This window comes from Drosophila persimilis, unplaced genomic scaffold, assembly GCF_003286085.1.
Source record: "Drosophila persimilis strain 14011-0111.01,24,50 unplaced genomic scaffold, DperRS2 tig00000124-arrow-pilon, whole genome shotgun sequence".
Lineage (NCBI taxonomy): Eukaryota > Metazoa > Arthropoda > Insecta > Diptera > Drosophilidae > Drosophila > Drosophila persimilis.
In genome coordinates, this window is record NW_020825294.1 from 9,946,621 (window position 1) to 9,963,844 (window position 17,224).

The 17,224-nt window shown below is 39.9% G+C and overlaps 1 protein-coding gene across 1 annotated transcript in view; it reads left to right on the plus strand.

Moving 5' to 3' along the window:
* Positions 1–5,207: 5,207 nt before the first annotated feature.
* LOC6596459 overlaps positions 5,208–17,224 on the plus strand; it is a 69,510-nt gene continuing 57,493 nt past the window's right edge. The window contains exon 1 of the mRNA XM_026987847.1: positions 5,208–5,478. The gene's annotated coding sequence lies outside the window, so the exon portion shown is untranslated. The remainder of the gene's footprint in view (positions 5,479–17,224) is intronic.

Below are 17,224 nucleotides of genomic sequence, written 5' to 3' on the forward strand. Positions count from 1 at the left end.
CAAATGGCATTATGAGTTATGTGTCTGTGTCTCGTGTCTCTCTGTGGTTCCTTCCAAGTGGAAGATGGCTTAATTTCTGGCTCTGTGGCTGTGTGGCTCTGTGGCACTTCAGACTCCTCTTCAGAGTGTGTGCTACAGTTCAATTAACATAATTAATGTGCGCTCCACGCCACAACACTCCACCCGTTGCGTCTCGGGTCTCTCTCTGGTGATTCTTGGAAAGCTCTCCCTCTGGGAGACTTTCGTATCAACCTCTCGTGCCTCTGACTTTTTCTGCTTTAATGAACGATTAACTGGAGCTTATTTTTAATGATTGAGAGGTTAACCTTTTGGCCTATCTCCAAGGCTGACTTTTAACAGATTTTTGTTAAACAAAATTCTAATTGTTTTAATCATTTTGATAAAAATAAATATAATTGTACGGAGGAAATTCTCACAGTTTTTGAGTGTTACTTCTGGTTTTTACACCTTTTTTTAAGTTTTATTACAACGTGAGCTTGAACTTTTTTAATGACTTCATTTCAAGGTCGAGTAAATAATGTATGATATGATTCAAAAGTAATTCTGAATCTTGGGAAAACCCTAACCATTGTCTTGGTTTAATGAGATTTTATCTCACATTTTCATTATGTTTTTTATGTAATTTTAAAGATTTTTCTATTAATGAAACAATTTTACAACTCTAACTAAAGGGAACTATAGAATGATAATGCTACAAAAATGTTAGTTTTTTTTTATTAGATGAACATACATATCGAGTATTTTGCTCACCTTTCATGACTATACTGCATATATATCGTATTCCCAATCCACTTGATAGTTTTCCTCACTTTTAAGCAAAGTTTTGGCTAAGAAAACGCCAAAAACCGACTTAAAGTTTGATTGATTCGAATACAGTATATCCCACAGCTTATTTATAAACTTTACAGTCAATCAAAATCAATTTTTAGTTCGGAAAACTTTTGTTTTCGCCACTGAAGGCTAATGCGATGGTTATAAAGTTTTTCTTTTCTTGGGAGAAGTTTTTTGAATGCTTCATTGCCAGAGGACACTGTTGCTGGTGTAGCTCTATTTGCCACAGGACTCCTCTGTCTGCTCCTCTAGATCTCCGTTTACTGCTCCTCGAAAGCGACAGTTTGAGGATACATGGGATATGCTTATGTGCCATTAGGTGGGCATATTAAATGACTTCTTGGCAGAAGGGCAAACATCCAGGGACAGGGTTTAGGCTATGGTTTATATTTCAGGCCATTTGGCAGCATAGAATTTCAGGCTGCACTCAAAAACAATTTCAGATTGCACTCGAAAGTGTTTTGGGGGGTCGCTTAATGTTCGCTTAAAAAGGTGTTGACGGGAGCGCATAAGCAGCAGCCAAGCAGCCAAGCGGACATGTGTGAAATATGATATGCTCATTAGGGAGCCCCTGACACGCCCCTAAATAAACCAAGAACCCAGAGGCCCGCCCATGGCGGCGTCGCCTTCTCTCTCTGGTAAGTCAAGTGCATAAATAAATGCCTGGCATTTGCCTCTGCCTCTACGCTGCTGTTCATCTGATGGGGGAAAAAAGGATGGGGCAAGATGTGAGAGATGATGATGGCAATGCAGCAGGCAGCAGGCAGCGTTAAGCGGTTGAAAGCAAAACGCACACCTGCCACCCGTTTATGGCCCCGTTTTTGTGATATATCATCCGGTTGCCAGGCAAGGCAGCATCTCACGTACAGGAGGAGCAAGGACACCTGACTACGCCACCACCCACCACCCCCGTTTCAGAAATGTAAAGCAGTGGGCCAACAGAATCTCTGGCTAAGAAGCCAAGTCAAGTCAGTCAACTGGTTTCTCATTTCGCATGCACGTCGCATCTTGTGGATACACTCAGGCTCATGGAGTCGTAACTCAAGGGAGAGAACATCTTTGATTACCAAGATCAAATGGATGGATGGCAAAGAAGACAAGAAAGTGGAAAATAGTGGGCTGCGAAAGCAACGAAAAGAGTATTCAGCATTCCCTTTATATTGGCCCAAGTTGGGGTTCCAGTTTTTCTCGTTATACGCGCATTGTTTTAGTTGAAGTTCAGTGCGTGGTCAATCGGCATAATAAATCATTATAACGCCCACCAGAACCCATAAAAAACTCTGCCTCTCGCGATCACCGATTAAGTCATCATCAACGAAAGCCACAAGCCACAGACACAGATACAGACACAGATACAGACACAGACACAGAAGAGACTCTGCAATGGAAACAATGCGTCGTCGGAGTCGTCGTCGTCGTCGTCATCGTGTGGCGTGCCCAAAAGTAGCCCTGGGGTCAGGGTCGGGGTTCGGGGTTCGTCTCTGGCTGGGGCTCGGGCTTTACAGCGCCTTTGGGCCACAGATTATTTAAAAACCAATAGAGATTTCATCTGTTTGACTTGGCAATAAAGTCATTTAGAATGTAAACATCGCCTCGTGAAATGAGTAAAGATCCATTATGACAGCAGCAGAACCAACAAAAGCTTAAGCTTAAGAGGAGTTATCAACTGCGAGAAATGGAGTTTTACTTTGGCTGTGACCTACTACTGGAGCTGCAGCGCTCCAAAGAGGATTTTCCTGCAGTTTGAGTTATTAAATAATACTTGGAAAAGGTGTTACCCTTTGATGAAATCTGAACTGACAAAAAACTGTACCTCTTTTTCGCATTTGAAGAATTTTCAACTAAATTTTAGTCGATGGTTTAGTTGTTGGAATTCGTAAAAATCGTATTAATTTTATTATTAATTACTTTAAATAATTCAGTAAATAAATAAATTATTTTTAAATATTTTCCAAATCTTTGCATTCTAACAAAATGAAAGAAAATAATTTGTTCATTTGAAAATTAGTCAAATATCATACGATTGTGTGCCCTTCAAAAGCTGGACTTTTTTTGTGTATTTTTTCTCCCATTTTCAGTTTTAATCCCCCTGAGAAAATGATGTTCTGTTTGCATTTACTTCATTCCCAAGCGCTTTTCTAGAAAATCTGTTCATAGAGCATTAAAATGCAAAGGAAATCTCTGTAACAAGTTGCGGCAGAATAAATGTCTAGTATTTTGTCATGTGTCCACACACTAAGCGTCCCTACGCAATGCTTTCCATTCATGGTTCTTGCCTTAAAGTAAGGAGAAGCCTTTCTTTTTTCCTGCCTTCAGGCACCTGTTTCCCCCACCCACAGCCCGAGTACTTTTAATATTATTTACATCTCAATCTGAATGCAAGCCCCAATAATCACAATATTTATTTCATTCGCTCCCTCTCTCTCTCTCTGTCTCTCTCTTTCTCCGGCGGCGGTGGCGACGGCTTCCGCTCTTCAATAAAGGAAACAGCATTACTCTTCAAATGCAAAATGCAAATCAATTGAAAATACAAATAGAAAAGCTCCAAAGGAAAAGTGGTCGAAAGGAAGGTACAAAAAATAAACTAAAACTTGTAATAAATAAAAAAATCAAGCACCGTTAACGGCAACAACAAATACACCCACAGGGACTTTATTTACGGAGGTTTTAGCCAGAAGAGAGAGGGAGTTAGAGCCAGAGTTTAAGGCAGAGTTAGAGCTAAAGTTACAGTCGTAGTCGCAGTCGGAGTTGGAGCCAGAGACCGAGCCAAAGTTAGAGCCAGCGTTAGAGCGCCCAGGGTTTGTCTTGCTTTTGGTGTGAATTTATTGCTTAATCATGCGGGTTTTTTTGTATATTTATTTTTGCTGAAAAGTAAATAGCAGGGAAATGCCAGCTGTGGAAACTGAAGCTTTAGATACTCTAAGAGAGCCATTTTTACATCCATTAAATATTGATGTTCTTTCAACGGATAGCCAAAATTATCAGAAAATACTAGAAAAAATACGGGTTAAAATAAATAAATCAATAAAAATACAAAACAATTTAAAAAAAAAATGTTTAAGAGTAGAAACCGTTATGAAGAAAGTACCAGAAAATACGCTTGGAAAAATACTGTAGAAATATACTACATATATTAAACATACTAGAAAATGCTATACAAAATAAATACCGAAAAGATGTTAGATACATACTCTAAAATACCAGAAAATAAGATATATAAATAATCACGTAATATTACTATAAAAATACTGAAAAAAAACTACCAGCAAAATGAATTTATTTTAAAAAATCCAGAAATTACTAGGAAAAAATAAAGATAATTCTAAAACTAGTACGAAAAATACCCAACAAATTCTAAAAATTGCTGTAAGAAATGCCAGAAATTACTAGTCACGATATCATCTCTTTTGAGTAATTAAGCTCTTCCTTTCTGAGCGTTGCAAACATTTTACCCAAATCATACTACCCTCCCACCAAAATAGGTTACAAAGCGGGTTAAAATGCAAATAAATCCGGCAGAAATCCAGGTCCAGGTCTCAGTTCAGGTCTCGCTGCTCTCTGGTTGAACTCCAGCTTCAGTTGCTCTTTTTTTTGTGGGGTCTCTAACAAGGTGTAGTGCTTGTCTAACTGGACGTTCCTCTGGCGTTACTATTCTGTGCCGCTCTCCGTAGTATGTTTTCTGTTCCCTTCTTATGTAGGCGTTTTGGCGTGGTTGTGGCTCTGGCTGTGGCGGGGGTCAGACCCCCAGTAGCATACTCAAATTTGTTGCAGCAACAACGTGGTTTTTGCCGTTTGTTTTATGTGTGTGGGCGACAGACGCAACTGGTAAATGCAGCAATTAATATGAGGCGCACATGCAGCAGCCAGCAACAGCACAGCAGCAGCACCGAAGCAGCACAGCAACAGCTTGCCCACCCACACAGCACACACAGCGAAGCTCCCATCGAACTGCAACATGTTTGCCTCAAACAGATACAGTCCGTATCTCAATCTACAGCGAACGGAACCTCAAGCTTTGGTTCGTCCGCTCACTCGAAAAACGAGTTTCGCCGCGTGCGGATTGTCGTCTCTGTGGCTTTCGTAAAACAAAAAAATACTGCTACTGGTAGCAGTGCTACTGCAATTCCTACATCAATTATCTCTTTGAACAAAATAACGCACCATTAAACAAATGCAAAGCAACAAAAATTTGTGTACAAAATTGTGTAAAAGTGTAAAAAAAAACATAATATTGTTTGTCGTAACTACAAATAGCGGTCTATGGTTTGTTTTGAAGCTATGGGTAAACCCAACATTAACCGCAACAACATTAAATTTGTGTTATTTTTAAGCCCATAATTTATGGAAATTATCAGCAAAAAATATATATATTTCTTTTGAAGTCTCTACAAAATACAAGAGTATTTATTTCCCTCCCTCAAGTACGTGTAAAGTGAGTGTAAAAGTGAGTGCTCCAATTGGTTTATAGAACGTGCAAAGAAAACGGTTAATACCCGAAGCAAACAACACACAAGAAATCTAACAAATAGATGAAGCCCACATTAAAATGAAGTTAAAATTGCCCCCGAGCACAGCCTGCATGCTAATGGAGCTGTAAACAAAGCCCCAGACCAGCCACAGAATATTGTGAGTAACTTTTAACTGCTTTGTCGGTTAGTGGGTTCGAAAAGGGTGGAGACTGTGTGCTACCAGATGTTGCAGAAGAACTGGGTTCAATTCTGGGGAAGGTGTGAGAAATATTATAATTTCTGCAGCTGCAATTGTGATAATTGATGCTTCGGGCATTCGTATTTACATTTAGATATATCACTAGCTAAACGCTGACGGAAATCTATGATGGACATTTCAAATTAGTGCTTCAAATATTTGGTATATTTCTAGAATTCGTGTTTATTTAATTTCGTCTCTTTTTTGAGCATTTTTTCCCACGAAAGTTCTTTAGGCAGTGTTTTTCTGTTTGAGTTTTATTCTTGTCACACGAAAAACTTCTTAGGTGAAAAAGTTTCTGCACCAATAAAAAAGCTGTACAAATTGTAAGCTGATATATGAAGTGGGTGAGAAGAAGAAAATAAATGGGATAGGATGGCCTTTAAAAGGAGAGAATAAGAAGGCGCAAAGAGATTTAGATATTTTAATATTTATTTAAATATTTAAGTACAAAAAATATAATAAAACATAAAAATAAAAAAAGCATAAAAAACCTAAAAATATAAGTATACCAGTAAATAATAAAACAAATACAATCAAAAATTCAATAGAAATATTAGATATATTTCAGAATAATACTATATAAATACCAGAAAATGACCACATAAATATATAAGAAAATACTAAAATAAATAGCACAAAAAATGCTATACAAACATAATGTAAATTCCAGAATAATATTAGAATAAATACCAGATATTACCGCATAGGTACCATACCAGAAAAATCTAAAATACTAGAAAAAACCAGAACATGCATATTCTTATAGATAAATTCAAGAAGATTTCTGATATATTATAAGAAATAAAATATGTATGTGTTGTAAAATTGTAACAAATTTTTGGATAACACCAGAAAAAATACTCAAAAAATAGTAAAACATAAAAAAATTGCTGAAATAAGATAAGAGGTTGAAGCTAAGCCCCTTGAAATCCGAATGGTGTTGAAAAGTAGTACCATTTCTAATATATTGCAACCCGTTTTAGCCGTTAGGATTCCAGTTTTGGGATTCTGTTGAATTCTGTCTCTAGAGTTCCTTGACTGGAAGTAATATTTCATGGTTTGCTCATTTGCTCTGCAGCTTTTGTTCTCCACACACACGGGCGATGATTGGGGGTACTGGGGGTATGTGTCGAAATAATTTCACTTGACAGTTGGCTAATAAACTTGCCTACTTCATGGCCCTCACACTGCTCAGATCTGGGGGAGCCAGAGAGCTCTTCAACGCCTCATTACTCATGCTAAATCTTCTGGCACTTTACACCTTCGTATAATGCAAAGGTTGTCAACTTTTGGTAGAGAGTGTGTTGCATGAGTGTCTGTGCTCTTTAAGCCTTATGCAACAGCTCAAATTAGCCATGCAATTTGTACTTAACTATTTACAGCGCACCAGAGTGTGCTGCCCCAGAGAAAGAGACAGAAACTGGGAAGTGGGATTGAGAGAGGGATTGGGGGGCAAATAGCTTCTTGAGTACTCTTTCTGTGCAGAGGCGTTTGGGGCCGTCCATCTGTGTGTGAGGGACGAGAATAATAAAATGGCAAAGGACTTAAAACGAGACGCGACAACAACGTGCGGATGGGATGGCGGACGTAGACAAGCGACAAGTTTATCACTTGTTAAGCCAAACGTCGGACAGGCGATGCTTCAGCAGCAACAGCAGCAGCAGCAGCCACAGCCACAGCTCTGGGTTCCAGCCATAGATGCAGTTCCATCTTCTGCTGAAGCAAGAGAGAATCAACTCTCAGCTCAGCCCCCATCTGCAGTCTCAGCTCTAGAATACGAATCAGCTCCATCTTCTGCTGCAGACTACGTCCAGACGATGTCTCGGCAAGTCGACGACGGCGACGACTGGCAGGCGGTGATGGGCGCGGCAGATAAGGCACTTGGCCAAACAGAATGTGGACTCGGCCAGAATGTGGAACCTAGAGATAGGTCGCGTGGATGGGATGGCTGGATGGATGCAATTTGCATGGGAGTCACACGAAAGTGAGTTACATTTAGGGTTGAAATACATACGGGAGGGCTACGAGGATATCCAAAGGGAATACACGAAAAGATGAAGGTTCAGATAGATGGGGATATCTGTTCGAATAGAAAAGGGGATATGGCAGATGACGTCTGGGAATTAAAATGGAAATAATGTGGATATCTAAAGAGAAAGATTATGGATTCCTGCGAACGACTGTCAATGGAATTCTAGTACTTTTTTAGGAAGTACAGAAAAATACTAGAATAATACTAGAAGAATAGTTTTAAAATATTAGAAAAATAAAATTAAAATTCTAAAAATATACATTTTAAAAACACCTATATAATACTAACAAAATATTACAAAATACTAGAAAAATAATTAACTTTCTCTAAATATTAATTTTTTAAATATATGTATAAAACAAAAAATACTTAGAAATACTACAAAAAAATAGCTAAAATATATACTACAAGGAGGATTAAGAAATATTAGATAGAAGTAGAAAAATTACAGCAAAACAACTCTAATACTATAGCAAAAAAAATTGAAAAATAGTTAAAAAAAAATAACTAGAAAAATTCTGAAATATTAAATGGTACTAAAAAATAATAGTTTAAAAAACTTTAAAATAATCGAAATAATACGTTACAAAATTAAAAAAACTCTACTTTTTTTTCAATATGCCATATATCTAAAAAATATAAAGTAAAGATAAAAGCGAATAAAAGTGCTATCATAAAAAACAACAACACGAATGAGGAATTCCCTTGAGAAGGAATTCATGGAATAACTGCATGTGCATTATGGCGGTTAATGTTCCTTAATCTCATGCAGATACTTTTCTGTTTAAGTCGTGCTTACATCCATGTACTCCTCCTCTGATATGCAAGAGTACATATACATATTTAAGCAGCCACAAAATGGGAAAGATCAATAAAAAGATACTGGCCATGTCTTACAGTAATGGGATTACCCTTTAAACGCTTTAGTAAGCCATCAAAATGAAACGTTTAAGGAGATGCTCTTCCAATGAAATACCATAATCCGCTTTTGGGAGACCATCTTTGAGACAACTTTCGGCAGCTGCGTCTCCTTTTTGGCTTCCTTTGCTGGGGTCTCACGAACGTAGTGACCATCCTATATCTCACATGAGCGGAAGAGCATCCCCAGAGCAAACCAAATGGCGGAAGGGGAGGACCAGCTGCTCCTCTTTTAAATAATGTCTGCAAATTGTTTTGAGTGACAATAAGCGAAAAATCGATGCTCGGAAAGATGCAGCTTTGGGCCACAGCAACAACCGCCGCCGTTGGCTATAAATACGAGAAGTGCCCGCCGCCGATAAAACAGGAAGCAAATGTCAAAGTGATTGTCAACTCAAAAATTACGTATACGCATTCAATCGGATGCTTTTCCATTGATACGAGTCGAGTATCGCATCGTATCGTAGTTTGGCGAGAGATTGCTTTCGTTTCCGCCATCATCGGTGGGCCACAGCAGCGACAGCAACAGCAACAGCAACAGTCGATTGTCTGTGGCCTTTTCCATTTCATTTTCAATTTTTGCCTGCCAACACATTTTCACTCTTTTAAGTTTTTGCCTGCCCGTCGCACTATTTCCCTCATTCATGTGATGTTAATTTTATTGACTTTTCCAAAAGAGGATTCCAATGGTTCTGCCTGGCTCTTTCTCTGATTGGTCTTCATTCGTCTGATTCAACGTTTTGGCAGGTGAGAACAGGTGTTTCGTGTCTTGTGTCTTGTGCCTCGTGTTTGAGGATGTAATTGATTAGCTGCCGTGTTAATTGCAAAATCAACAGAGCCACAGAGCCACAGCCCCCTGAAGCCTGCGGAGGCTGTTGCTGCTGCTTCTATTGATGAGGAGGAGGTGGCACAGAAATGGGATGTTTTGGTGCCCCAAGAGTGGGGGGCTTGTGCCTAAGGGGCGTCAGTGTTGAAGGTGGAGAGCCCTTCAATTAGGAGTAGGCTTACAGGAGGCTTGACACTTGTCTTAATTATGGATAACATTTTTGTAAAATTACATATTCCATGTCAGTCAATAAACAAGCCAAGGATATGAGTATCTATTTCAGTATTAATTAGAGTAAACAGCAAATTAAGGGAAAAGTCAATGTTTGAATATGCAAATGTGATTAAGAAGTGCTCATTTGATGGTTGGAAAGGCATTTAAGAGACTCATAAATGGTATTTTGTATAAATTAAATTTCTCCTTAATGCAGGCGCTACCTCTGAGAGTCGCCAGAGAGCCACACGTCCCCTTGCTCAAGGATTATGAATATAAAAAACCAACTCAAAGCAAAAGCTACTGAATCAAGTACCGCTCTTTCTTGCTCTTAGCCCCCTCTTAGTCTTTTTAAGCCCTTCCAGCTAGCCCCTTAATTAGCTCACAAATCTATTAGTAGAAGAGTTTTCTCTCTCTTTTTCTTTCTCTCTGTATCTCTAGAAGCAATTAGCTTTATTAAAGCGCAACAAATTGTTGTAGGGGCTGTCCCCGTTGGCGGAACAGGTGCGTAAACAATGTGCTGAACGGACACTCCTGGCTCTGCTCTTTGATTTACACAAAGTATCTCGAAGATACAACTGCAACTACAACTTTAATTAGAAAGACAAACAGGCAGATTCCACAGCACGACAGGAGGTGCTTCCTACCCGTCCCCGTCCCATCACCGCACCATTTCCTTTGTACTCTTGAGAGATTTCCCCCCACAAAGCTTTCCATTGGACAAAGGGGAAAATATATATTAAAATATTCGCAGGCCAGGCGATGCAATTTAATTAAAATTTTAACTGGAAACAAAAACACAGACAGCCTTTAGGTCGCGTAATATTTTCTGAATGGGAGAATGTGGGGAAATCTGTCCTGAGACATTGAATATCCATCCTGCCATCGAAGCTGAAGCCGCTAATTGAATTTACGCCAACAGTCCCCGAAGGGTCCTTTGAGAAGGGAATACCGTCTCTGATTTTAGCAGTCGCTGACCCTTGTCCTAACACGTGTCCTCCCCCAGAAATTGATAAGCCATAAAATATACGAATATTGGCCAGCTGGTCTGAAGGCAACAGCTTCTTAAAAACATAAAAGGGATGTGGGCGCCCCCAAAGGGGCTTCCCTTGCCTACTTTTCCCTACGCCTCACAATTGCAACTCAAACAAAAAGCCTAAAGAGCCTTAAAAGAACAAAAAGTTCCTCCAGCAGACGCGGCTCCCTTTCGTTTCTGCTTCATTAATTTAATTTTGTTTTCACAATAAATTTTCTTCAACAAAAGGGAAAGAATTTTCCCAGACGACACGCTTATGCTAATCCCAAAAGAAAAAGTAAAAGAACATTTGCATGCCATAACTTTTTGGGGGCGATACATGAACTTCCGTGTACGTACTCGTATCTGTAATGCACAGAAAAAAGGGGTGGAGGATCGAATTTGGGATTCTTCCGAGATTTCTTCTTATATTTGTTGGGGCTCTTGGCTGCCTTTTTTCAGTCTTTTTTTCTGCTCTAATGCCTATGAAATATTATGAATGAATCAACTATTTGGATAGAACGTGATGTAGTACGAATTCTACAAGTTTCTCCAAGTATTTTAATAGTTTTTTTGCCTCATAAGTAACTGGAGCGGAGCACTTCCTGTCGCTGTAATTCAAAAGGTATTCCAATACGCGTACATAACGAATTATTCTCAGAAATGTAAGATTGTACCCCGACTTTTGGGATGAGAATTTCCCTGGAAATTTTTGTCTCTTCTTTTCGGTTACTCTTTGGATCTGCGCCGATGTAATATATAATGCATGAATCATGTATATAATGAATGACTTATAGAACGTGATATACGAGTCGTAATATTATTTGATGTGCCACTCGAACGCTTCCTGTCGGATTATTCGATAGGAAATATGTTTAAGATTTGAGAGAATTTCAATCGAAGATCTAAGTGATCATTTGGCCCAATATTCCTCCAAAATTCCCTTAGTTCCCTGCAACCCAAAAGCTGTCTGCAACCTCTTTTCTGTTGACCAAATCGGATAAAGTTTTTCATTTGATTTGCTTGTGTTTCCACAGCCAAAGAGCTTCACATGCCACATGCCACATTTAACCCTGTTTTTGTTCATATAACAAATGCTGCCTGCCCCTTTTTGATGGGGTTAAATGGTGGGACTCCATCAAACACTTTGGGGCCCTTCGCCTCGCTTCGTTCGCTTGAATGAAGACCGCCTGCCGGCTGCCTGTCTGTCTATCTGTCACGTTCTTCGCTCTGCCAGAACTTATGACTATGTCAAACGAATGAAATGTGAATCAGGTAAAAGACATCGCTAAAACATGAACAGAGGAACATATACAAGTGCTTGTAGTGCTGGGAGTGTGGAGTGGGAGAGCTCGTTTAAAAATTTATTAAATGAGCTCCAAACTGAAGGAAGGGTTGAGAGCCCCAGCCCCCCTGCTTTATTGGAGCGTGAGGTCAGTGCTGGAACGAAAGAGTATGTCTGTGTGTCTGGCCTCCCCCTTCTGTGTGTAGTTCAGGCTGTAGTTCGCTCTGTCACGCTTTGATTGAGTCTCAGCTTCAGCTTCAGCCTCAGGGATCTATCTGCTGGGGGCATGGGCCATGGCATCCATCAATTTGGCCAAAGGAACTGTTCAGAACGGAACAGAACATGTTGGCAGATTCTACGACCCGACCCACAGCTGGAAAACAGTTGCATGTCCATTAGGGCTGTGCTGTTCGTTCGGTCGTTCGTTCATTGGTTCTTTGGTGAACTCTAATCAAGTGCCTTGACTACGAGTACGAGTCCTCCGTGAAACTATCTGCTGTGATGGTTTGTTGTTGGGAAGAGCTAAAATGCACTGCGGGAAAACAGGATATATTTATTATGAAGCAGAATGTTTGGGATGGCCAATGGAAGAGTCGTGATATCTTGAAAGATATAACTTTAAATTGTATACAAATTAGTTTCAGTTAATATTATTGGGTCAATAATTTTGTATAAATAAGAATTTTTACAATCGATTTATTGATTATTTTTATAGATTTTTAGTTATCGATTTATTGATTATTTCAATTTATTCACCGGTTATTTTGCATCATTTTAATTTGCTCTTCTGATTGTTGTCTTTGTTTTCTACTATTTGCAATTAATTTATCATATATCTCTTTTAAATTGATATCTTTCTCTAAATTATGTTTTTTTTTTTATCGATTTCCAAATTATTTTTTGTAGTTTTTCAATATATTTTTTACATTCTCAATAATTTCTTACCGATTTCTCACCGGTTGGTGTATTTAAATCCTTGAATATTTCATACATGAATTTTCATGAATGTTAATACTCATCAATTTCTCTCAGTGGTCTCAGTGCACATTTACACTCATTCGATGAAGGAAACGCAGCACAAAGCACACTCCTTCCTATTAGCTAATGGACTCCCTGCTGCTGGCAGTGCACCTACGGAGATCTCAAATTGCAGTTGCAGTTGCACAGACTTAAGGTTGTTTTTGTTGTTGCAGTTGTTGTATGTATTTTGGCCAAACTCGTGACCCAAGTCCCTGCCTGGGCCGCTGCACTTGCCATTGCCGTGGCCGTTGCAGTTGCAGTGCCGCTTGCCCAAAAAGTTTCGTTCTGGCATTCCCATTCCCAGTCCCGATGTTTGCTGTTTGATGGTTGTTGCTTGTTGCCCGTGTTTGCTCTTTGGTTACGGCCAAACAATTACCCAAACAGCCAGCGAGAACAGCGAACCCCGAACAGAACCTTTCTCCCCACTCGAACGAACGACAAAACGAACGAGCAGATGGTAGGATGCAAGCGGCACTGGCAGCAGGGAGAAGTGTTTTCGGAGAGGGGGATTGGGAGTGCAGGGGATTGCAGGGGCTCAGGCCCTGGGCCCTGGGCATTCTAGCGGAACTTTGTGTCGCATTATGCCGTGTTTTTGAGTTGTCAGTGGATGTTGTTGCTGTTTGTCGTTCGCTGTTGTCGTGGCTACATGTTGGCTACAATGTTGCCTTCAATTGTTTTTCCTCATGTTTTCAGAATTTGTATACGCGGTATTTCTGTGGGGATGATGTATTTGTGGATAGGTAAGCAACGAATAGAAGATATATTACCAATAAACGACTATTTTTTAAAAGTTCTAAGAGCTAAAGCTGCCTTAACGGTTGTGCCTTCTTCTGGGGCATCAGAAAAAAATCCTATGGCAATCACCATTTCACCTATAGGTACATCAAAATTAATGATTGTATCTACATATATTTTAAAAGTCATTGCAATCTGATAAAGATACCAATCTAAGAAAACTAAGAATCCAAGTATCTTTCGATATAATCCCAGGTATCTTTCTGTCGGTTTCCACCGCTCTGGGGTTTTTTGGTGCCTGTAAACGACGTGCACATGCATAAATACATAACCAGATACATGCCCAGATACAGATACAATTGTATCTGTTACTGTGCAGTCAGTGGCCATAGAGGCATGACTCCCTGTGTGTTCTATGCTCTGTTCTTTCTATGGACAAGTGCACACAAACACACATCCACACACGCACTAATTATGTTTTAGTTGCCGCTTGGCTGGGCGTTGCAACCACCCCCTACCCCATCACCACCCCCTATGTATGTCACAATTTTCGGTTCTCGTGCCTTTTGTTATATCAATAATAATACGAGGCAAACGGGAGGAAAATGGGAACATTTTCAAGTGCAAAGAGAGCTCTGGACAGAGTGCGTGTGCGAATGGAATCATTTGTCCACCTGCTGTGGAGGTGGAGGGGGAGTCGGAATCATCGACACAAATAATTGAACAGGTTAAATGGATTACGAATGGCCAGGGAAAAAACGAATTGGGAAATGGGAAATGAAAATGAATATGTTCAACGTGCGTACGTGTATCTCCATCACAAAGCAAAATATGGTATAATAAATACTTGATTAAGCAATTATTTTCGTCTCTTTTTGCGGCAGAAGTATCTTTTGGGTTGCAGCCAGTTTGTGGCAGAAGTTGGAAAGCCACAAAAGTTTTCCCAAAAAGTGTTTTCATATAGTTTTTGATTTCCAGTTAAGTAGCCAATAGAGGATTTTGCTTAAAAATCTGTGTGCAATGATGTGGAAATTAGCAGGAAAACACTTTGAACAAGTGCTCCACATTCCACTTTAAAGATACAACCCTCAAAGCTCTTCAAAACCCTCCAAAGATACATTCTCCAAGGTGCTTCAGACCACTTCGAAAGATACAATTGCTATTAAGTGCAGACATACTTCAAAGATACAATTTCTACATGGAATAAAGATACAATTTATTGAGAGGGAAAAAACTTATAAAAGATACAGGTACTCAAGGATAAAATTGCTCTTGGAGTAAAAACCCCTCCAAAAGTTACAATTTCTACATAAAGATACAATTTGTTGAGATGGAAAAAACTTCCAAAAGATAAGCTACTTCAGAAGGAAAACATCTTCAAAGAAAATTGCTTACAGAGTATAAAACCCTTCAAAAGATACAATTTCTTCAGAGGATAGACCCCACGATAGATGCAATATTTTCAGAGTGGAAACCCTTCCAAAAGATACAAGTTCTTCACACCAAAAAACCCTAATAAAGATACAATTTCTTGAGACATAAAACCCCAGCCAAAGCTACAATCTTCAGAGGTAAACCCCCCACAAAAACCTGCAAAGATACATCCTATTAAAACCCTTTCTAAAGATACAATTCCCAGAGAAAAAATATCTCTTTGTGCAGTTTTTATCCGATATAAACCCTTCAAAAGATACAATTTCTACACAGCGAAAACCCCTCGAAAAGACACATATTAAAAATCAAAAGTTTCATATGAAAAGTAGACCTCTTTTCAGTGGGCCCCGACCTTGCTTCTTCATAGAGAAACGAAACCATAAGTACAGCATTACTAGACCATTATTAGATCATAATCAGATTAATTATGGAATTACGGCGCCCTAAAACCCCCACAAAACTATGAAGTTCAGGGTCTTTCGACCATGCTAACCCCACATCGTACATATAATTATCTACTGCCTCAAACTATGGATAGTTTCAGTACCCAATCGTATATGGAAGGGGACCCTGTACTGAACCTATAGCCATTCAAACATTCAACGCTTCAGAAGATGCATTTCAATGCCATCAAAGAGCGATAATAAAGTTTTGATGGCTTTAACTGGATCTAAAGGTTGGGGTTTTCATCGGTTTATGGAATGGGAAAAGCAATAACTTTATGGATCACTCAAGTGATGATGGGCGGGGGGAGGGCCTGCCGTTCAATTAAATGGCCAATGCCGCGAGACAGTGACAGTGAAAAAGAGAGCCATCGCCACCATAAAATGATGAATGAAAATGACATCAGCAAAAGATACAGGGGCTACAGGCAGCAGGGGATAAAGAGAGGGCCAAGAGATACAGGAAGAAGAGGCATAAAAAGAAGGCCAAAAGATACAACAAAACAGCTGGGAACTGGTCGAAAAACAGAGGGCATAAAACGCGGTCGTATTTGGGTTAATCAAATTTAGTTGTATCTCCCGCCCCATTCCTTCTTTAGAGAGAGAGAGAGGGGGCAGGGGCGCCCCATTAAGCACCTGTGTGCAGGTACCTGTCGTTTGTTGTATCTTTCGGATATGTGTTTGCCCCTCTCTCGTGGGTATCTTGCGGATAGCAAGCGTGTGGCATTCTGTGTGTTCTCGTGTTCTCGTGTGCACGCATTTTACTTTAATTACATGTCACAGGCTTTTGTAATTATTTTGACAGCGAACGAAAGAACAAACGGGACAGAGAGAGAGAGAGAATGAGAGAGAGTTACAGTTACATTCGTCACCAGATTTTATGTGAATTTTGTTCTTCTTTTTTGTATCTAAACATTCTGCCTGTCTGTCACGTCTGTCTGTCTGTTTGTCGCGTCTGTCAGCAGCATTTTGTTTAATGAGCTTTTTACGAGCTGTGCAATGAGCAACGACACACACAGATACACACTCGCGCAGTGACAGCTACAGTTAGCGTAACCCCATGGGTGCCCATGGCTATGTATCTATATATCTATTGCTTAGCCCTCTGCACGCGATAATCAAACAATTGAATTGGTTTCTGAGGTTTCGCTGTCGATGCCACACCAGGAGACAGCCACAACGTTCTTGACGCATGAAATGACAGTCGAACATCAAAGCAAAAACCTTCTGGCTGCAGAAACCTCAGGCTTCTGAATCAGTTTCAGCCTCTACCGCAGTCTCAGATATACATAGCTACAGCCTCTGGCTGTGCCTCTGCCACACAACCTCAAGATTCAAGTGCGAATGCATCTCAAGTGTTGACTCTAACTGATGTTTGTTTGTTGGCTGGATGTTTGATTGACTGCTTGACTAACTCCCGAGCATTGCACTCCGCTCCCCTCTCCACCGTCAGAGGAAGCTTCGCTCCAGTTCAAGAAAATATATACATATCTCGTATATGAACGCGTGCGCGCGGTTACGCTTTCAGTCAAGCGACAAGCGACGAGCCACAGCGTCTTTGGAGTCATGGTAATCGTCATCATCATACATGCCTCCTACTCCAACATTTGTGCCTCCGTTTGCTCCAGCTTTTCCCTCCTTCTCTGCTCCTCCCTGGTTTTTCTTTCACAGTCAAAGTCATCATCATCGTAGCTGGTCGCATAAATGCATAAAAAGCGAAACGAAATTATTTGCATAAGCG